This window comes from Oncorhynchus masou, chromosome 27 (genome assembly GCF_036934945.1).
Source record: "Oncorhynchus masou masou isolate Uvic2021 chromosome 27, UVic_Omas_1.1, whole genome shotgun sequence".
Classification (NCBI taxonomy): Eukaryota; Metazoa; Chordata; class Actinopteri; order Salmoniformes; family Salmonidae; genus Oncorhynchus; species Oncorhynchus masou.
The window spans coordinates 3,218,536-3,241,975 of NC_088238.1; the positions used below are offsets into that span (position 1 = coordinate 3,218,536).

Consider the following 23,440-nt stretch of genomic DNA (forward strand, 5'->3'; position numbering starts at 1 on the left):
ACTGAGAGGAGAGGCTCTCCTCACCCCCTGCCAATCTAACTGAGAGGAGAGGCTCTCCTCACCCCCTGCCAATCTAACTGAGAGGAGAGGCTCTCCTCACCCCCTGCCAATCTAACTGAGAGGAGAGGCTCTCCTCACCCCCCTGCCAATCTAACTGAGAGGAGAGGCTCTCCTCACCCCCCTGCCAATCTAACTGAGAGGAGAGGCTCTCCTCACCCCCCTGCCAATCTAACTGAGAGGAGAGGCTCCCAGACCTATTCTCAGAACTCCTGATGCTGCACTTTATTCTCTCAGACATGGCTCTGTCTCTGGAATAATAATTACAAGGAAGATTTTGGAACAGGAAAGTAGGAAAATCATAATAATACAAAAACGAATGTTTGGGAAACAAGTGTAAAAATAAGATTATTAAGATTCTGACTATTTTTTAGAATGTAATTTAGTCACTAACTGTGACAATGTGGAGTCTTGGAATAGACTACAGGACAGGAAGTTAACAAACCGGATGGCCGGCTGTCATTTATGAGATTGTTACTGTGACCATGTCTCTGTAGCGATGAGTCTCTATAACGAGCTGACGTGGACACCAATTCAGCTGTAGCACTGGGTGGCTTTCAAATGAAGCCAAGACTTCTTTCAAGTGAAGCCAAGACTTCTTTTAAGTGAAGCCAAGACTTCTCCACAGAAGAAGCTGCTAGGAGCAGCTATTATTGATCAAATAGATGTAATATATACAGTACCAGTTTGGACACACCTACTCATTCTTAATTTTTTACTATTTTCTACATTGTAGAATAGTACTGAAGACATCACAACTATGAAATAACACATATGGAATCATGTAGTAACCAAACAAGGGTTAAACATGTCAAAATATATTTGAGATTCTTCACAGTAGCCACCCTTTTCATTGACAGCTTTGCACACTCTTGACATTCTCTCAACCAGCTTCATGAGGTAGTCACCTGGAATACATTTCAATGAACAGGTGCACCTTGTTAAAAGTTAATATTTAGAATAAAAGTTCTTCTTAATGAGTTTGAGCCAATCAGTTGTGTTGTGGCAAGGTAGGGGTGGTATACAGAAGAGCCCTAATTAGTAAAAGACCAAGTCCATATTATGCCAGGAAGAGTCAGTCATCATTACTTTAAGACATGAAGGTCAGTCAATCCGGAACATTTCAAGAACCTTGAAAGTTTCTTCAAGTGCAGAGCAAAAACCTCTCATGAGGACCACCACAGGAAAGGAAGACTCAGAGTTACCTCTGCTGCAGAGGATAAGTTCATTAAATTTACCAACCTCAGACATTACAAGCCAAATAAATGCATCACAGAGTTCAATTAACAGACACATCTCAACATCAACTGTTCAGAGGAGACCGTGAATCAGGCCTTCATGGTCAAATTGCTGCAAAGAAACCACTACTAAAGGAAACCAATATTAAGAAGAGGCTTGCTTGGGCCAAGAAACACGAGCAATGGACATTAGACTGGTGGAAATGCGTTCTTTGGTCTGATGAGTCCAAAGGTGAGATTTTTGGTTTCAACTGCCGTGTCTTTGTGAGACGCAGAGTAGGTGAACGGATGATCTCCGCATGTGTGGTTCCCACCGTGATGGTGTGGGGGTGCTTTGCTGGTGACACTGTCAGTAATTTATTTAGAATTCAAGGCACACTTAACCAGCATGGCTACCACAGCATTCTGCACTAATACGCCATCCCATCTGGTTTGCTCTTAGTAGGACTATCATATGTTTTTCAACAGGACAATGACCCAAAACACAATGCCAGGCTGGGTAAGGGCTATTTGACCAAGAAGGAGAGTGATGGTGCTGCATCAGATGAACTGGCCTCCACAATCAGCCGACCTCAACCCAATTGAGATGGTTTGGGATGAGTTGGACCGCAGAGTGAAGTAAAAACAGTGCTCAGCATATGTGGGAACTCCTTCAAGACTGCTGGAAAAGCATTCCAGGAGAAGCTGGTTGAGAAAATGCCAAGAGTTTGCAAAGCTGTCATCAAGGCAAAGGGAGGCTACTTTGAAGAATCTTAAATCTATAATATTTATTTATTTTAACACTTTTTTTAGTTACTAAATCAAATCAAGTTTATTTGTCACGTCCCCCGAATACAGCAGGTAGACCTGACAGTGAAACGCTGAATACAACAGGTAGATTTTACAGTGAAATGCTGAATACAACAGGTAGATTTTTACAGTGAAATGCTGAATACAACAGGTAGACCTTACAGTGAAATGCTGAATACAACAGGTAGACCTTACAGTGAAATGCTGAATACAACAGGTAGATCTTACAGTGAAATGCTGAATACTACAGGTAGATCTTACAGTGAAATGCTGAATACTACAGGTAGATCTTACAGTGAAATGCTGAATACAACAGGTAGATATTACAGTGAAATGCTGAATACAACAGGTAGACCTGGCAGTGAAATGCTGAATACAACAGGTAGCTCTGGCAGTGAAATGCTGAATACAACAGGTAGCTCTTACAGTGAAATGCTGAATACAACAGGTAGACCTTACAGTGAAATGCTGAATACAACAGGAAGACCTGACAGTGAAATGCTGAATACAACAGGTAGATCTTACAGTGAAATGCTGAATACAACAGGTAGATCTTACAGTGAAATGCTGAATACAACAGGTAGACCTGACAGTGAAATGCTGAATACAACAGGTAGACCTGACAGTGAAATGCTCACTTACAGGCTATGGATACTACACGATTCCATATGTGTTATTTCATAGTTTTGATGTCTTCACTGTTTTTCTACAATGTAGAAAATAGTTTTTTTTAAATAAAGAAAAACCCTGGACTGAGTAGTTGTGTCCACACTATAGACTAGTACTGTAGGTCAGTGTATTTGCACAGGAAAACTCTCAACCAACCGGGAATTATTTTAAAAACCCTGGAATGAGTAGTTGTGTCCACACTATAGACTGGTACTGTCGGTCAGTGTATTTGCACAGGAAAACTCTCGACCAACCGGGAATTATTTTAAAAACCCTGGAATGAGTAGTTGTGTCCACACTATAGACTGGTACTGTCGGTCAGTGTATTTGCACAGGAAAACTCTCGACCAACCGGGAATTATTTTAAAAACCCTGGAATGAGTAGTTGTGTCCACACTATAGACTGGTACTGTCGTTCAGTGTATTTGCACAGGAAAACTGTCGACCAACTGGGAATTATTTGCACAGGAAAACTAAAAACCCTGGAATGAGTAGTTGTGTCCACACTATAGACTGGTACTGTCGGTCAGTGTATTTGCACAGGAAAACTGTCGACCAACTGGGAATTATTTTAAAAACCCTGGAATGAGTAGTTGTGTCCACACTATAGACTGGTACTGTCGGTCAGTGTATTTGCACAGGAAAACTCTCGACCAACCGGGAATTATTTTAAAAACCCTGGAATGAGTAGTAGTGTCCACACTATAGACTGGTACTGTCGGTCAGTGTATTTGCACAGGAAAACACTCGACCAACCGGGAATTATTTTAAAAACCCTGGAATGAGTAGTTGTGTCCACACTATAGACTGGTACCGTCAGTCAGTGTATTTGCACAGGAAAACTCTCGACCAACCGGGAATTATTTTAAAAACCCTGGAATGAGTAGTTGTGTCCACACTATAGACTGGTACTGTCGGTCAGTGTATTTGCACAGGAAAACTCTCGACCAACCGGGAATTATTTTAAAAACCCTGGAATGAGTAGTTGTGTCCACACTATAGACTGGTACTGTCGGTCAGTGTATTTGCACAGGAAAACTCTCGACCAACCGGGAATTATTTTAAAAACCCTGGAATGAGTAGTAGTGTCCACACTATAGACTGGTACTGTCGGTCAGTGTATTTGCACAGGAAAACTCTCGACCAACCGGGAATCATTTCACCCGTGTTCTGCGATTACTGAAACTGACTGTATGCTTCCCAGTCGAAACCGTTCGTGCATACTGTACATTTTGTGATGTTTGTTTATTTTGGTGCATACCCCCTTCGTCAGAGATTGGTCAACAATAGGGATTTTTCAATTAAGTGTTTGTTGTCGTTCAACGACAGACAACTCGTTTTCATACGGATTTATTTTTTCACTTGAGAAATACTACGTCAAACATTTAGATTGTAAAATTGCTTCCTCTGCAAAGACTTCCTCTGCAAAGCTTCCTTTGCCAAAATGACAGATGTCTGGAGTATTCTTAGATTAATTCGGACTATTTTGAGGAAGTCTACTTGGCTATGTTGTTGCTACGGCAGCTCAAGAGGGACAAACATTAAAATTGATGCTTTTTTCTTGTTTTGTTTTTTTCAAACAAATGCGTTGTAATAGAGAACCTGAGCACAGACTTTCACTTCACCCAGCCGAGTTCTGCTCGGGGCAAAGCCAACCTGGTACGGCCTTTACTCTCCTGTGACAGATTCTGGAGCACTTTCAGTGATATGTAAAACCAAAACAGGGGGCCTATCTGTTTCAATGTGAACTCAGAGCTTTCCAGGGTGACAAGAAGGCAATAGTCAAGGTGAAATTACTATTTTCTAAGTATAGAACATCTCTCGGCCATTAGGTTCCTTTTATCTCCTAATCTAATGTGAAACTAACTCTTTGCTCTCTCTCCCCCTGTCCCCTCTCCCTCCCCTCCCCTCTCTCTCACACTCTTCCCACCCCTCTCTCCCTCCCTCTCTTTCTATCTCTCTCCCCATCTCTCTCTCTCTTTCTATCTCTCTCTCCCTTTACTCCTCTACATCTCTCTGTTTTACTGTTATTCTCTAAATCTGTTCTCTCTCTTCTCTCTCCATCCCCTCTCTCTCTCTTCTCTATCCCTCCCCTCTCTCTCTTCTCTCTCCATCCCCTCTCTCTCTCTTCTCTATCCCTCCCCTCTCTCTCTCTTCTCTATCCCTCCCCTCTCTCTTCTCTATCCCTCCCTCCCCTCTCCCTCTTCTCTCTCCCTCCCCTCTCCCTCTTCTCTATCCCTCCCCCTCTCTCTCTTCTCTCTTCTCCCTCCCCTCTCTCTCTTCTCTCTCCCTCCCCCTCTCTCTCTTCTCTCTCCCTCTCCCTCTCTCTCTTCTCTCTCCCTCTCCCTCCCTCTCCCTCTCTCCCTCTCCCTCTCCCTCTCCCTCTTCTCTATCCCTCCCCCTCTCTCTCTTCTCTATCCCTCCCCTCTCTCTCTTTTCTCTATCCCTCCCCTCTCTCTCTTTTCTCTATCCCTCCCCTCTCTCTCTTTTCTCTATCCCTCCCCTCTCTCTCTTCTCTCTCTTCTCTATCCCTCTCCCTCTCTTTCTTCTCTCTCTCTCCCTCTCCATCTCTTTCTTCTCTCCCTCCCTCTCCCTCTCTTTCTTCTCTCTCTCCCTCCCTCCCTCCCTCCCCCCCTCTCCAGGTACATGGCGGTGACACAGTTCTCCCCCACCCACGCCAGAAAGGCCTTTCCGTGTTTTGATGAGCCCATCTACAAGGCCACGTTCCGGGTCAGCCTGGGACACGATGCGTCCTACCTCTCTCTCTCCAACATGCCTGTAGAGGCCTCCATCTCTGATGATGATGGCTGGGTGACCAACCACTTCTCCAGGACTCCTCGTATGTCCACCTACTACCTGGCCTGGGCCGTCTGTAACTTTACCTACAGAGAGGTGACCACTGACAGTGGAGTGGTGGTGAGTTTACACTAGTGACCCCTAACCCTAACCCTGACCCTGACCCTAACCCTGGGCTCTCTATAACTTTACCTACAGAGAGGTGACCACTGACAGTGGAGTGGTGGTGAGTTTACACTAGTGACCCCTAACCCTAACCCGAACCCTAACCCTAACCTTAACCCTAACCCTAACCCTGACCCTAACCCTGGGCCGTCTATAACTTTATATACAGAGAGGTGACCACTGACAGTGGAGTGGTGGTGAGTTTACACTAGTGACCCCCTAACCCTGACCCTGACCCTAACTCGAACTCGAACTCGAACCCGAACCCAAACCCTAACCCTAACCCTAACCCTAACCCTGGGCCGTCTATAACTTTACATACAGAGAGGTGACCACTGACAGTGGAGTGGTGGTGAGTTTACACTAGTGACCCCCTAACCCTGACCCTGACCCTAACCCTAACCCTGGGCCGTCTATAACTTTACATACAGAGAGGTGACCACTGACAGTGGAGTGGTGGTGAGTTTACACTAGTGACCCTCTAACCCTAACCCTGACCCTAACCCTAACCCTGGGCCGTCTATAACTTTACATACAGAGAGGTGACCACTGACAGTGGAGTCATGGTGAGTTTACACTAGTGACCCCCTAACCCTAACCCTGACCTTAACCCTAACCCTAACACAAACCTTAACCGTAACCCTAACCTTAACCCTAATCCTAACCTTAACCCTAACCTTAACCCTAACCTTAACCCTAATCCTAACCTTAACCCTAACCTTAACCCTAACCTTAACCCTAATCCTAACCTTAACCCTAACCTTAACCCTAACCTTAACCCTAATCCTAACCTTAACCCTAACCCTGACCTTAACCTTAACCCTAACCCTAACACAAACCTTAACCCTAACCTTAACCTTAACCTTAACCCTAACCCTAACCTTAACCCTAACCCTAACCCTAACCCTAACCCTAACCTTAACCCTGGGTAGTCTGTAACTGTACATACAGAGGGGTAACCACTGACAGTGGAGTGGTGTAGAGTTACAGTCTTACTGACTGAAGCCTGTTCGTCCTCATTGGGATGTGAGGCCACAACAGGCTCTCTAACGTCCAACAGTGGAGTGGTGGGCACTTAATGTCAGAAGATAAGATCAACTTTATTGTGCCCAAGGGGAAAACAGTCTTGGAAACAAAGCATGACTGTTTCTAAAAGAAACACTGTGTCCAGCATAAAGTCAGAGACATACAACATGTTCTCTCCACGAGCTGTATCCTCATTACCAAACCCTACATGAAGATGACATAACTCACGACAGCCTGTCTACTGACCCATCAAGTCGGAGGATATAGCCCACGTTGTCCTTTAGTATGTCTATCTATTGATTAACCTTGATACTGACATGTGGAGTAGACTGCTGCTGTTTCCCACGAACACTGTCATCACTACAAACACCTTCTGAAGAGTTACTGTCATCACTACTAACACCTTCTAAAGAGTTACTGTCATCACTACTAACACCTTCTGAAGAGTTACTGTCATCACTACAAACACCTTCTGAAGAGTTACTGTCATCACTACTAACACCTTCTGAAGAGTTACTGTCATCACTACTAACACCTTCTAAAGAGTTACTGTCATCACTACTAACACCTTCTGAAGAGTTACTGTCATCACTACTAACACCTTCTGAAGAGTTAGTACTGTCATCACTACTAACACCTTCTAAAGAGTTACTGTCATCACTACTAACACCTTCTGAAGAGTTACTGTCATCACTACTAACACCTTCTAAAGAGTTAATACTGTCATCACTACTAACACCTTCTGAAGAGTTACTGTCATCACTACTAACACCTTCTAAAGAGTTAATACTGTCATCGCTACTAACACCTTCTGAAGAGTTACTGTCATCACTACTAACACCTTCTAAAGAGTTAATACTGTCATCACTACAAACACCTTCTAAAGAGTTACTGTCATCACTACTAACACCTTCTGAAGAGTTAATACTGTCATCACTACAAACACATTCTAAAGAGTTACTGTCATCACTACTAACACCTTCTAATGAGTTAATACTGTCATCACTACTAACACCTTCTAAAGAGTTACTGTCATCACTACTAACACCTTCTAAAGAGTTAATACTGTCATCACTACTAACACCTTCTGAAGAGTTACTGTCATCACTACTAACACCTTCTAAAGAGTTACTGTCATCACTACTAACACCTTCTGAAGAGTTACTGTCATCACTACTAACACCTTCTAAAGAGTTAATACTGTCATCACTACTAACACCTTCTAAAGAGTTACTGTCATCACTACTAACACCTTCTGAAGAGTTAATACTGTCATCACTACTAACACCTTCTAAAGAGTTACTGTCATCACTACTAACACCTTCTAAAGAGTTAATACTGTCATCGCTACTAACACCTTCTGAAGAGTTACTGTCATCACTACTAACACCTTCTAAAGAGTTAACACTGTCATCACTACACACACCTTCTAAAGAGTTAATACTGTCATCACTACAAACACATTCTAAAGAGTTACTGTCATCACTACTAACACCTTCTAATGAGTTAATACTGTCATCACTACTAACACCTTCTGAAGAGTTACTGTCATCACTACTAACACCTTCTAAAGAGTTACTGTCATCACTACTAACACCTTCTAAAGAGTTAATACTGTCATCACTACTAACACCTTCTGAAGAGTTACTGTCATCACTACAAACACATTCTAAAGAGTTAATACTGTCATCACTACTAACACCTTCTAAAGAGTTAATACTGTCATCACTACTAACACCTTCTGAAGAGTTACTGTCATCACTACAAACACCTTCTGAAGAGTTACTGTCATCACTACTAACACCTTCTAAAGAGTTACTACTGTCATCACTACTAACACCTTCTGAAGAGTTACTGTCATCACTACTAACACCTTCTAAAGAGTTAGTACTGTCATCACTACTAACACCTTCTAAAGAGTTACTGTCATCACTACAAACACCTTCTAAAGAGTTACTGTCATCACTACTAACACCTTCTAAAGAGTTACTGTCATCACTACTAACACCTTCTGAAGAGTTACTGTCATCACTACTAACACCTTCTGAAGAGTTACTGTCATCACTACTAACACCTTCTAAAGAGTTACTGTCATCACTACTAACACCTTCTAAAGAGTTACTGTCATCACTACTAACACCTTCTAAAGAGTTACTGTCATCACTACTAACACCTTCTGAAGAGTTACTGTCATCACTACTAACACCTTCTAAAGAGTTACTACTGTCATCACTACTAACACCTTCTAAAGAGTTACTGTCATCACTACTAACACCTTCTAAAGAGTTAATACTGTCATCACTACTAACACCTTCTAAAGAGTTACTACTGTCATCACTACTAACACCTTCTAAAGAGTTACTGTCATCACTACTAACACCTTCTAAAGAGTTACTACTGTCATCACTACTAACACCTTCTAAAGAGTTACTGTCATCACTACTAACACCTTCTGAAGAGTTACTGTCATCACTACTAACACCTTCTAAAGAGTTAATACTGTCATCACTACTAACACCTTCTAAAGAGTTACTGTCATCACTACTAACACCTTCTAAAGAGTTACTGTCATCACTACTAACACCTTCTGAAGAGTTACTGTCATCACTACTAACACCTTCTGAAGAGTTACTGTCATCACTACTAACACCTTCTGAAGAGTTACTGTCATCACTACTAACACCTTCTAAAGAGTTACTACTGTCATCACTACTAACACCTTCTGAAGAGTTACTGTCATCACTACTAACACCTTCTGAAGAGTTACTGTCATCACTACTAACACCTTCTAAAGAGTTACTACTGTCATCACTACTAACACCTTCTAAAGAGTTACTGTCATCACTACTAACACCTTCTGAAGAGTTAATACTGTCATCACTACTAACACCTTCTAAAGAGTTACTACTGTCATCACTACTAACACCTTCTGAAGAGTTACTGTCATCACTACTAACACCTTCTAAAGAGTTACTGTCATCACTACTAACACCTTCTAAAGAGTTACTGTCATCACTACTAACACCTTCTGAAGAGTTACTGTCATCACTACTAACACCTTCTAAAGAGTTACTGTCATCACTACACACACCTTCTGAAGAGTTAGTACTGTCATCACTACTAACACCTTCTGAAGAGTTACTGTCATCACTACTAACACCTTCTAAAGAGTTACTGTCATCACTACACACACCTTCTGAAGAGTTAGTACTGTCATCACTACAAACACCTTCTAAAGAGTTACTGTCATCACTACAAACACCTTCTAAAGAGTTACTGTCATCACTACTAACACCTTCTAAAGAGTTACTGTCATCACTACAAACACCTTCTAAAGAGTTACTGTCATCACTACTAACACCTTCTGAAGAGTTACTGTCATCACTACTAACACCTTCTAAAGAGTTACTGTCATCACTACTAACACCTTCTAAAGAGCTCCTCATACTCTGTGCCAGTTTGAGAGCTGCCATTCAAAACACTTTGCAGTGTCTGAACCATTTGGCAGCTTGTCTGCTTCAAAGAAGAGAGGAGACATCATGCCTGACCTTATTTACGGAACAGTAACAATGGTGATGTCCCAAATGGCTCACTCTGCACTATAAAGTGCACTACGGCCCATAGAGCTCTGTTCAAAAGTAGTGCCCTATGTTGGGAATAGGGAGCTCTTTGGGACGTAGTCAACGTTTGCTATTGAAAACAGTATTCAGCCGGTGTCCTCTCCTCTCCTTCAGACAATTACCTTCGTTATCTTGACAACTTTCCCACCTTCCCTTCCTGTTAACCTTGGGTTCACCCTCCTCCTCCTCCTCGTCCTTCATCATCGCCATCATGATCTTCGTCATCCCACTTTAATTACTCCCCATTCATTTCCACTGTCATTATCCAAGGGCATTGCCCAATATCTCCATACACACACACGCACACGCACGCACGCACGCACGCACGCACGCACACACACACACACACACACACACACACACACACACACACACACACACACACACACACACACACACACACACACACACACACACACACACACACACACACACACACACACACACACACACACACACACACACCACACACACACACACACACACACACACACACACACACACACACACACACACACACACACACACACACACACAACACCGCCTGTAGTGCTCCTATCCCTCATTACAGGGACATCGCCTTCTCAACAGCACCTTTAATGACCAGCCATATCTGCAGCATTTATTTCCATACAGAGCCCCTCCTAACGCTCACCCCTCACACTGCCACTAACCCATCAATCAAATTACCATGACAACACTGGCCGGTCTCAACTCATCCATCATCGGAGCGTGGCGTGCGTGCGCAGCGAGGGGAGATGAGGAACGGACTTAGGGCTTGCATATATCCGGGGAAGTGTAGCGAGGAGAAGCGTGTAGCAGACGACTCGGTGTGCGTTGCAGTTGGCATCAATGCTGTGAGGTAGAGGGGGCAGTAGGCCGCACTGAGGGGAAACAGTGGTTTTTATTTATCCTTTAACACTGGAACTGGCAAGACGGGCAATCTGACCTTTTTCAATGTTGTCATTTGAAATAACTTAGTTTCAATAAAAACCTTGAAACCACCTTTCCCGGACTTTTCCTAAATATGTGTATTTTACACTCTCGCAGCACATTGAGATCAGTATCGTTAAAGACAAAAACGTTCTGAGAAATTGCACCTCAAAGGGCCATGCTGGTCAAAATGACCGCAGGCATGTTTTACCCACAGTAGGCTTCCACAAAGATATTGTTTGTGTTGCTTGCTATTCCTTAGTTCTTTTTCCCGCTTTGTGTTTCCGGCACTGGATGTTGCTTAGCAACTGTTGCTGTTTACTTGCTTTCAAATGAGCACGAAGGAAATTAGCCTTTAGATTCTAGAATACAGAATCAATAGAATACAGTTGCAAATAGAAGTTAGAATTGGAACAGATTATAATAGAACAGAATAGATACACAATAGAATACAGTTGTAAAATAGAAGTTAGAATTGGAACAGATTATAATAGAACAGAATAGAAACACAATAGAATACAGTTGTAAAATAGAAGTTAGAATTGGAACAGATTATAATAGAACAGAAATACAATAGAATACAGTTGTAAAATAGAAGTTAGAATTGGAACAGATTATAATAGAACATAATAGAAACACAATAGAATACAGTAGAAGCATTATACAATAGAATAAAACACAACAGATAGGTAGTCTGATCAAAACGAACTGGTGTCCAGCTATGTCAGGAAAGCTGACCGCCCTGCAGGCTTTAGCCACGCTCCAGGATACAGAAGAGTCTGAGGGAGGCATTCAGTCTGATGCAGGGACAACTCACCCGATGTCCCTGACTCTGACAGTGACACAGAGAAGCCCCAGCACAACAGACTGCTTCTGGGACACATTCACATCAACACGTCTGCGTCTGCTGATGTTCCAGGTAGGACTTACGTCTTCTTCAGATTTTTTTTATTTTCATTTACCCTATAGGACAAAAGATTGCTCAATATTGTTGGTTTGACTTACAGCAAACTAGTTTATAAGAAAAGCGTTGACCAATGGCCTCCAACACATACAGGTGCAATAGAATGCAATTAGAAAAACTGCATCAGAATACAATACTATTGTTCTTTTTTTCGTTTTTATTATTAGCCAAATATTATTATTAAGAGAATATTCTTATTATCATCATCATTGTTGGCCTGTCACCGCTATTACTCTCTATAATTAGCCTGACACTGGCATTAAGGCTATTATCGGCTTACCATGGTTGTTGTAGGCCTAATTATTATATATTATTAGGCTATTATTATCGCTATTATCATTAGCCTATTGTCATTAGCCTATTATCATTGTCATTAACCTATTATCATTGCCATTAGCCTATTGCCATTAGCCTATTGCCATTAGCCTATTGCCATTAGCTGTAGTTGTATTAGTTGTATTGTATTGTATTCCAGGGCAATACGACAATCCTCCATCCTCTACAAGGCCTGCGGGCGGAAACTGCCACAGAGGGAGAATACACTTCAACTAGCATAAGAGCTCCGAGCAGACCACATGTCTGGGAAAGCTGTGCCTCTTGCCCAAGGTCCAGGTCTGAAGCACGCGGAGGATACGCTTCAACTAGCATTAGAGCTACGAGCAGACCACATGTCTGGGAAAGCTGTGCCTCTTGCCCAAGGTCCAGGTCTGAAGCACGCGGAGGATACGCTTCAACTAGCATTAGAGCTACGAGCAGACCACATGTCTGGGAAAGCTGTGCCTCTTGCCCAAGGTCCAGGTCTTAAGCACGCGGAGGATACGCTTCAACTAGCATTAGAGCTACGAGCAGACCACATGTCTGGGAAAGCTGTGCCTCTTGCCCAAGGTCCAGGTCTGAAGCACGCGGAGGATACGCTTCAACTAGCATTAGAGCTACGAGCAGACCACATGTCTGGGAAAGCTGTGCCTCTTGCCCAAGGTCCAGGTCTGAAGCATGCGGAGGATACGCTTCAACTAGCATTAGAGCTACGAGCAGACCACATGTCTGGGAAAGCTGTGCCTCTTGCCCAAGGTCCAGGTCTGAAGCACCCAGAGGATACGCTTCAACTAGCATTAGAGCTCCGAGCAGACCACATGTCTGGGAAAGCTGTGCCTTTTGCCCAAAGTACAGGTCTGAAGCACGCGGAGGATACGCTTCAACTAGCATTAGAGCTACGAGCAGACCACATGTCTGGGAAAGCTGTGCCTCTTGCCCAAGGTCCAGGTCTGAAGCACGCGGAGGATACGCTTCAACTAGCATTAGAGCTACGAGCAGACCACATGCCTGGGAAAGCTGTGCCTCTTGCCCAAGGTCCAGGTCTGAAGCACGCGGAGGATACGCTTCAACTAGCATTAGAGCTACGAGCAGACCACATGTCTGGGAAAGCTGTGCCTCTTGCCCAAGGTCCAGGTCTGAAGCACGCGGAGGATACGCTTCAACTAGCATTAGAGCTACGAGCAGACCACATGTCTGGGAAAGCTGTGCCTCTTGCCCAAGGTCCAGGTCTGAAGCACCCAGAGGATACGCTTCAACTAGCATTAGAGCTCCGAGCAGACCACATGTCTGGGAAAGCTGTGCCTTTTGCCCAAAGTACAGGTCTGAAGCACGCGGAGGATACGCTTCAACTAGCATTAGAGCTACGAGCAGACCACATGTCTGGGAAAGCTGTGCCTCTTGCCCAAGGTCCAGGTCTGAAGCACGCGGAGAATACGCTTCAACTAGCATTAGAGCTCTGAGCAGACCACATGTCTGGGAAAGCTGTGCCTCTTGCCCAAGGTCCAGGTCTGAAGCACGCGGAGAATACGCTTCAACTAGCATTAGAGCTCCGAGCAGACCACATGTCTGGGAAAGCTGTGCCTCTTGCCCAAGGTCCAGGTCTGAAGCACGCAGAGGATACGCTTCAACTAGCATAAGAGCTCCGAGCAGACCACATGTCTGGGAAAGCTGTGCCTCTTGCCCAAGGTCCAGGTCTGAAGCACGCGGAGGATACGCTTCAACTAGCATTAGAGCTACGAGCAGACCACATGTCTGGGAAAGCTGTGCCTCTTGCCCAAGGTCCAGGTCTGAAGCACGCGGAGAATACGCTTCAACTAGCATTAGAGCTCTGAGCAGACCACATGTCTGGGAAAGCTGTGCCTCTTGCCCAAGGTCCAGGTCTGAAGCACGCGGAGGATACGCCACCGGAGCAGCAACAGGAGAAGCGGGGACAGTGCCAAGTGTGCAGGCATTGCAAACAGAACAAAACACACCAAACGTACAACACTTGCCAGAGAGTTGTGTGTGGGAAAGGCACGAGGAAGTTAGTGATTACTTGTGTTAACTGTGAGTGGTCTATAGAGACTAAAACGGCATGAGCCAGGCTGCCTTGCACACACAACGTTTAGCCAATAATTAGTCAAATGTCTATGAGCACAACATACATCACCAGTCAAATGTGTGGACTCACCAACTCATTCCAGGGTTTTTCTTTATATTTACTGTTTTCTACATTGTAGAATAATAGTGGATACATCAAAACTATTAAATAACCTGTATGGAATCATGTAGTAACCAAAAAAGGTGTTAAACTAAGTGTATTTCATTTAAAAAACGACACCAATAAGAAGAGATTTGCTTGACCCAAGAAACATGAGCAATGGACATTAGACCGATGGGAATCTGTCCTTTGGTCTGATGAGTCCAAATCTGAGATTTTTGGATCCGACCGCCGTGTCTTTGTGAGACGCAAAGTAGGTGAACGGCTGCAGTGATACACCATTCCATCCTGTTTGCGCTTAGTGGGACTTTCATTGTTTTTTCAACAGGACAATGACCCAACACACCGACAGACTGGGTAAGGGCTATTTGACCAAGAAGGAGAGTGATGGAGTGCTGCATCAGATGACCTGGCCTCCACTATCACCCGACCTCAACCCAATTGAGATGGTTTGGGATGAGTTGGACCGCAGAGTGAAGGAAAAACAGCTCAAGTGCTCAGTATGCATTACGTGAAATTACAGGGTCCTTACAGTATCAACAAAACATTAAACAACATGTTTCTTTACATCAGGCAACTAAAACTAGTGACATCGGGTGACATCTAGAGACAACAACTACATGTCTCAATAACCTGTTGTTCCATTTGACCTTTGAACTCCTCCAGGGACACCAGGTTGGCTTTGAGGGGGCTGAGTAATGAAAATGATTTCTTCTCCATGTTCAGTTGTGAGTCGTACAGTTTGTATCAATGAAAAACAAATGGAAAGAATTAAAGCCGTACATTTACACTTTACCCAGAGTGACTCAGCGTGCGTTCGTCTTAAGGGTAGCTAGCTGAGAACCACATATCGTAAAGCAGAACTCTCCCCCCCCCAAAAAAAAACAGGTATCAGCAACGTCAGTGTTAGTGACAGGAGAGGCTGTTTTATTTGAGTTAGTTGGCCGTTGTGATGAGCCTGTCTGGTCGACTGTATCAGACGGTTGTCATGTTAGCACCCTGACACACTGCTCTACAGAGAATAGCCCTGCCTGGAGCATCACACTGGAGCACCCTGACACACTGCCTAGAGCATCACACTGGAGCACCCTGACACACTGCCAAGAGCATCACACTGGAGCACCCTGACACACTGCTCTACAGAGAATAGCCCTGCCTGGAGCATCACATTGGAGCACCCTGACACACTGCCTAGAGCATCACACTGGAGCACCCTGACACACTGCCTAGAGCATCACACTGGAGCACCCTGACACACTGCCTGGAGCATCACACTGGAGCACCCTGACACACTGCCTAGAGCATCACACTGGAGCACCCTGACACACTGCCTAGAGCATCACACTGGAGCACCCTGACACACTGCTCTACAGAGAATAGCCCTGACTGGAGCATCACACTGGAGCACCCTGACACACTGCCTAGAGCATCACACTGGAGCACCCTGACACACTGCCTAGAGCATCACACTGGAGTCCCCTGACACACTGCCTAGAGCATCACACTGGAGCACCCTGACACACTGCCTAGAGCATCACACTGGAGCACCCTGACACACTGCTCTACAGAGAATAGCCCTGCCTGGAGCATCACACTGGAGCACCCTGACACACTGCCTAGAGCATCACACTGGAGCACCCTGACACACTGCCTAGAGCATCACACTGGAGCCCCCTGACACACTGCCTAGAGCATCACACTGGAGCACCCTGACACACTGCTCTACAGAGAATAGCCCTGCCTAGAGCATCACACTGGAGCACCCTGACACACTGCCTAGAGCATCACACTGGAGCACTCTGACACACTGCTCTACAGAGAATAGCCCTGCCTGGAGCATCACACTGGAGCACCCTGACACACTGCCTAGAGCATCACACTGGAGCACCCTGACACACTGCCTAGAGCATCACACTGGAGACCCCTGACACACTGCCTAGAGCATCACACTGGAGCACCCTGACACACTGCTCTACAGAGAATAGCCCTGCCTAGAGCATCACACTGGAGCACCCTGACACACTGCCTAGAGCATCACACTTGAGCCCCCTGACACACTGCCTAGAGCATCACACTGGAGCCCCCTGACACACTGCCTAGAGCATCACACTGGAGCACCCTGACACACTGCTCTACAGAGAAAAGCCCTGCCTAGAGCATCACACTGGAGCACCCTGACACACTGCCTAGAGCATCACACTGGAGCACTCTGACACACTGCTCTACAGAGAATAGCCCTGCCTGGAGCATCACACTGGAGCACCCTGACACACTGCCTAGAGCATCACACTGGAGCACCCTGACACACTGCCTAGAGCATCACACTGGAGACCCCTGACACACTGCCTAGAGCATCACACTGGAGCACCCTGACACACTGCTCTACAGAGAATAGCCCTGCCTAGAGCATCACACTGGAGCACCCTGACACACTGCCTAGAGCATCACACTGGAGCACTCTGACACACTGCCTGGAGCATCACACTGGAGCACCCTGAAACACTGCCTAGAACATCACACTGGAGCACCCTGACACACTGCCTAGAGCATCACACTGGAGCACCCTGACACACTGCCTAGAGCATCACACTGGAGCACCCTGACCCACTGCCTAGAGCATCACACTGGAGCACCCTGACACACTGCCTAGATCATCACACTGGAGCACCCTGACACACTGCCTAGAGCATCACACTGGAGCACCCTGACACACCGCCTAGAGCATCCCACTGGAGCACCCTGACACACCGCCTAGAGCATCACACTGGAGCACCCTGACACACTGCCTAGAGCATCACACTGGAGCACCCTGACACACTGCCTAGAGCATCACACTGGAGCACCCTGACACACTGCCTAGAGCATCACACTGGAGCACCCTGACACACTGCCTAGAGCCTCACACTGGAGCACCCTGACACACTGCCTAAAGCATCACACTGGAACACCCTGACACACTGCCTAGAGCAACACACTGGAGCACCCTGACACACTGCCTAGAGCATCACACTGGAGCACCCTGACACACTGCCTAGAGCATCACACTGGAGCACCCTGACACACTGCCTAGAGCATCACACTGGAGCACCCTGACACACTGCCTAGAGCATCACACTGGAGAATCCTGACACACTGCCTAGAGCATCACACTGGAGCACTATTACACACTGCCTAGAGCATCACACTGGAGCACCATGACACACTGCCTAGAGCATCACACTGGAGCACCCTGACACACTGCCTAGAGCATCACACTGGAGCACCCTGACACACTGCCTAGAGCATCACACTGGAGCACCCTGACACACTGCCTAGAGCATCACACTGGAGAATCCTGACACACTGCCTAGAGCATCACACTGGAGCACTATTACACACTGCCTAGAGCATCACACTGGAGCACCATGACACACTGCCTAGAGCATCACACTGGAGCACCCTGACACACTGCCTAGAGCATCACACTGGAGCACCCTGACACACTGCCTAGAGCATCACACTGGAGCACCCTGACACACTGCCTAGAGCATCACACTGGAGCACCCTGACACACTGCCTATAGCATCACACTGGAGCACCCTGACACACTGCCTAGAGCATCACACTGGAGCACCCTGACACACTGCCTGGAGCATCACACTGGAGCACACTGATACACTGCCTAGAGCATCACACTGGAGCACCCTGACACACCGCCTAGAGCATCACACTGGAGCCCCCTGACACACTGCCTAGAGCATCACACTGGAGCACCCTGACACACTGCCTAGAGCATCACACTGGAGCACCCTGACACACTGCTCTACAGAGAATAGCCCTGCCTGGAGCATCACACTGGAGCACCCTGACACACTGCCTAGAGCATCACACTGGAGCACCCTGACACACTGCCTAGAGCATCACACTGGAGCCCCCTGACACACTGCCTAGAGCATCACACTGGAGCACCCTGACACACTGCTCTTCAGAGAATAGCCCTGCCTAGAGCATCACACTGGAGCACCCTGACACACTGCCTAGAGCATCACAATGGAGCACTCTGACACACTGCTCTACAGAGAATAGCCTTGCCTGGAGCATCACACTGGAGCACCCTGACACACTGCCTAGAGCATCACACTGGAGCACCCTGACACACTGCCTAGAGCATCACACTGGAGACCCCTGACACACTGCCTAGAGCATCACACTGGAGCACCCTGACACACTGCTCTACAGAGAATAGCCCTGCCTAGAGCATCACACTGGAGCACCCTGACACACTGCCTAGAGCATCACACTGGAGCACTCTGACACACTGCCTAGAGCATCACACTGGAGCACCCTGACACACCGCCTAGAGCATCACACTGGAGCACCCTGACACACCGCCTAGAGCATCACACTGGAGCACCCTGACACACTGCCTAGAGCATCACACTGGAGCACTCTGACACACTGCTCTACAGAGAATAGCCCTGCCTGGAGCATCACACTGGAGCACCCTGACACACTGCCTAGAGCATCACACTGGAGCACCCTGACACACTGCCTAGAGCATCACACTGGAGACCCCTGACACACTGCCTAGAGCATCACACTGGAGCACCCTGACACACTGCTCTACAGAGAATAGCCCTGCCTAGAGCATCACACTGGAGCACCCTGACACACTGCCTAGAGCATCACACTGGAGCACTCTGACACACTGCCTGGAGCATCACACTGGAGCACCCTGAAACACTGCCTAGAACATCACACTGGAGCACCCTGACACACTGCCTAGAGCATCACACTGGAGCACCCTGACACACTGCCTAGAGCATCACACTGGAGCACCCTGACCCACTGCCTAGAGCATCACACTGGAGCACCCTGACACACTGCCTAGATCATCACACTGGAGCACCCTGACACACTGCCTAGAGCATCACACTGGAGCACCCTGACACACCGCCTAGAGCATCCCACTGGAGCACCCTGACACACCGCCTAGAGCATCACACTGGAGCACCCTGACACACTGCCTAGAGCATCACACTGGAGCACCCTGACACACTGCCTAGAGCATCACACTGGAGCACCCTGACACACTGCCTAGAGCATCACACTGGAGCACCCTGACACACTGCCTAGAGCCTCACACTGGAGCACCCTGACACACTGCCTAAAGCATCACACTGGAACACCCTGACACACTGCCTAGAGCAACACACTGGAGCACCCTGACACACTGCCTAGAGCATCACACTGGAGCACCCTGACACACTGCCTAGAGCATCACACTGGAGCACCCTGACACACTGCCTAGAGCATCACACTGGAGCACCCTGACACACTGCCTAGAGCATCACACTGGAGAATCCTGACACACTGCCTAGAGCATCACACTGGAGCACTATTACACACTGCCTAGAGCATCACACTGGAGCACCATGACACACTGCCTAGAGCATCACACTGGAGCACCCTGACACACTGCCTAGAGCATCACACTGGAGCACCCTGACACACTGCCTAGAGCATCACACTGGAGCACCCTGACACACTGCCTAGAGCATCACACTGGAGAATCCTGACACACTGCCTAGAGCATCACACTGGAGCACTATTACACACTGCCTAGAGCATCACACTGGAGCACCATGACACACTGCCTAGAGCATCACACTGGAGCACCCTGACACACTGCCTAGAGCATCACACTGGAGCACCCTGACACACTGCCTAGAGCATCACACTGGAGCACCCTGACACACTGCCTAGAGCATCACACTGGAGCACCCTGACACACTGCCTATAGCATCACACTGGAGCACCCTGACACACTGCCTAGAGCATCACACTGGAGCACCCTGACACACTGCCTGGAGCATCACACTGGAGCACACTGATACACTGCCTAGAGCATCACACTGGAGCACCCTGACACACCGCCTAGAGCATCACACTGGAGCCCCCTGACACACTGCCTAGAGCATCACACTGGAGCACCCTGACACACTGCCTAGAGCATCACACTGGAGCACCCTGACACACTGCTCTACAGAGAATAGCCCTGCCTGGAGCATCACACTGGAGCACCCTGACACACTGCCTAGAGCATCACACTGGAGCACCCTGACACACTGCCTAGAGCATCACACTGGAGCCCCCTGACACACTGCCTAGAGCATCACACTGGAGCACCCTGACACACTGCTCTTCAGAGAATAGCCCTGCCTAGAGCATCACACTGGAGCACCCTGACACACTGCCTAGAGCATCACAATGGAGCACTCTGACACACTGCTCTACAGAGAATAGCCTTGCCTGGAGCATCACACTGGAGCACCCTGACACACTGCCTAGAGCATCACACTGGAGCAACCTGACACACTGCCTAGAGCATCACACTGGAGACCCTGACACACTGCCTAGAGCATCACACTGGAGCACCCTGACACACTGCTCTACAGAGAATAGCCCTGCCTAGAGCATCACACTGGAGCACCCTGACACACTGCCTAGAGCATCACACTGGAGCACTCTGACACACTGCCTAGAGCATCACACTGGAGCACCCTGACACACCGCCTAGAGCATCACACTGGAGCACCCTGACACACCGCCTAGAGCATCACACTGGAGCACCCTGACACACTGCCTAGAGCATCACACTGGAGCACCCTGACACACTGCCTAGAGCATCACACTGGAGCACCCTGACACACTGCCTAGAGCATCACACTGGAGCACCCTGACACACTGCCTAGAGCCTCACACTGGAGCACCCTGACACACTGCCTAAAGCATCACACTGGAACACCCTGACACACTGCCTAGAGCAACACACTGGAGCACCCTGACACACTGCCTAGAGCATCACACTGGAGCACCCTGACACACTGCCTAGAGCATCACACTGGAGCACCCTGACACACTGCCTAGAGCATCACACTGGAGCACCCTGACACACTGCCTAGAGCATCACACTGGAGAATCCTGACACACTGCCTAGAGCATCACACTGGAGCACCCTGACACACTGCCTAGAGCATCACACTGGAGCACCATGACACACTGCCTAGAGCATCACACTGGAGCACCCTGACACACTGCCTAGAGCATCACACTGGAGCACCCTGACAAACTGCCTAGAGCATCACACTGGAGCACCCTGACACACTGCCTAGAGCATCACACTGGAGCACCCTGACACACTGCCTATAGCATCACACTGGAGCACCCTGACACACTGCCTAGAGCATCACACTGGAGCACCCTGACACACTGCCTGGAGCATCACACTGGAGCACACTGATACACTGCCTAGAGCATCACACTGGAGCACCCTGACACACCGCCTAGAGCATCACACTGGAGCACCCTGACACACTGCCTAGAGCATCACACTGGAGCACCCTGACACACTGCCTAGAGCATCACACTGGAGCACCCTGACACACTGTCTAGAGCATCACACTGGAGCACCCTGACACACTGCCTAGAGCATCACACTGGAGCATCCTGACACACCGCCTAGAGCATCACACTGGAGCACCCTGACACACTGCCTAGAGCATCACACTGGAGCACCCTGACACACTGTATAGAGCATCACACTGGAGCACCCTGACACACTGCCTAGAGCATCACACTGGAGCACCCTGACACACTGCCTAGAGCATCACACTGGAGCACCCTGACACACTGCCTACAGCATCACACTGGAGCACCCTGACACACTGCCTACAGCATCACACTGGAGCACCCTGACACACCGCCTAGAGCATCACACTGTAGATGCATGCACTAACTCAGGTTCATGTTTTCACAATGGGGTTGGTAGAACACACCCCATAGCTCATGGTTCATCACTAAAGGTGAATGAAACTACTATCGTACTGCATCATCTACTGTTATGACATACACTACTGAAACACCAGATATTCATCTGAGTAGGAAAGAGAACAGACATTTTACATTGCTTCTCCAAAACCAGAAGTCAAAAAGCTGAGCTCCAGGCTCCTTATCACATTCTGCGTAAGTGTCCAAAATGACACCCTATTCCCTACACAGTTCACTACTTTAGACTAGGGCCCTATTCCATATACAGTGCACTACTTTTGAACAGGACCCATAGTGCCCATAAGGCTCTGGTCAAAAATCTTGCTCTATACAGCAAATAGGGTGCAATTTGGGACTCAGATATTCTAGTCTCAGTGTCAGGAAGCTAAAGAACACTGCACCGGCCTACAACAATGATGTGCTTTAACATTGAAGTGGTGTCAGGCTTGCCACTCTCAGAGGAGCCTGGTACTCCTCTCAGAGATGAACTGTCTGTTGTAGAGAGGAGAGGAGGGGATCCTGGTTCTCCCCTCAGAGATGTACTGTCTGTTGTAGAAAGGAGAGGAGTCTGGTTCTCCCCTCAGAGATGTACTGTCTGTTGTAGAAAGGAGAGGAGTCTGGTTCTCCCCTCAGAGATTTACTGTCTGTTGTAGAGAGGAGAGGAGCCTGGTTCTCCGCTCAGAGATGTACTGTCTGTTGTAGAGAGGAGAGGAGAGGAGCCTGGTTCTCCCCTCAGAGATGTACTGTCTGTTGTAGAGAGGAGAGGAGCCTGGTACTCCCCTCAGAGATGTACTGTCTGTTGTAGAGAGGAGAGGAGAGGAGCCTGGTTCTCCCCTCAGAGATGTACTGTCTGTTGTAG

The 23,440-nt window shown here is 47.4% G+C and overlaps 1 pseudogene; it reads left to right on the plus strand.

Moving 5' to 3' along the window:
• LOC135516564 (thyrotropin-releasing hormone-degrading ectoenzyme-like) overlaps positions 1-23,440 on the plus strand; it is a 343,742-nt pseudogene that overhangs the window by 23,880 nt on the left and 296,422 nt on the right.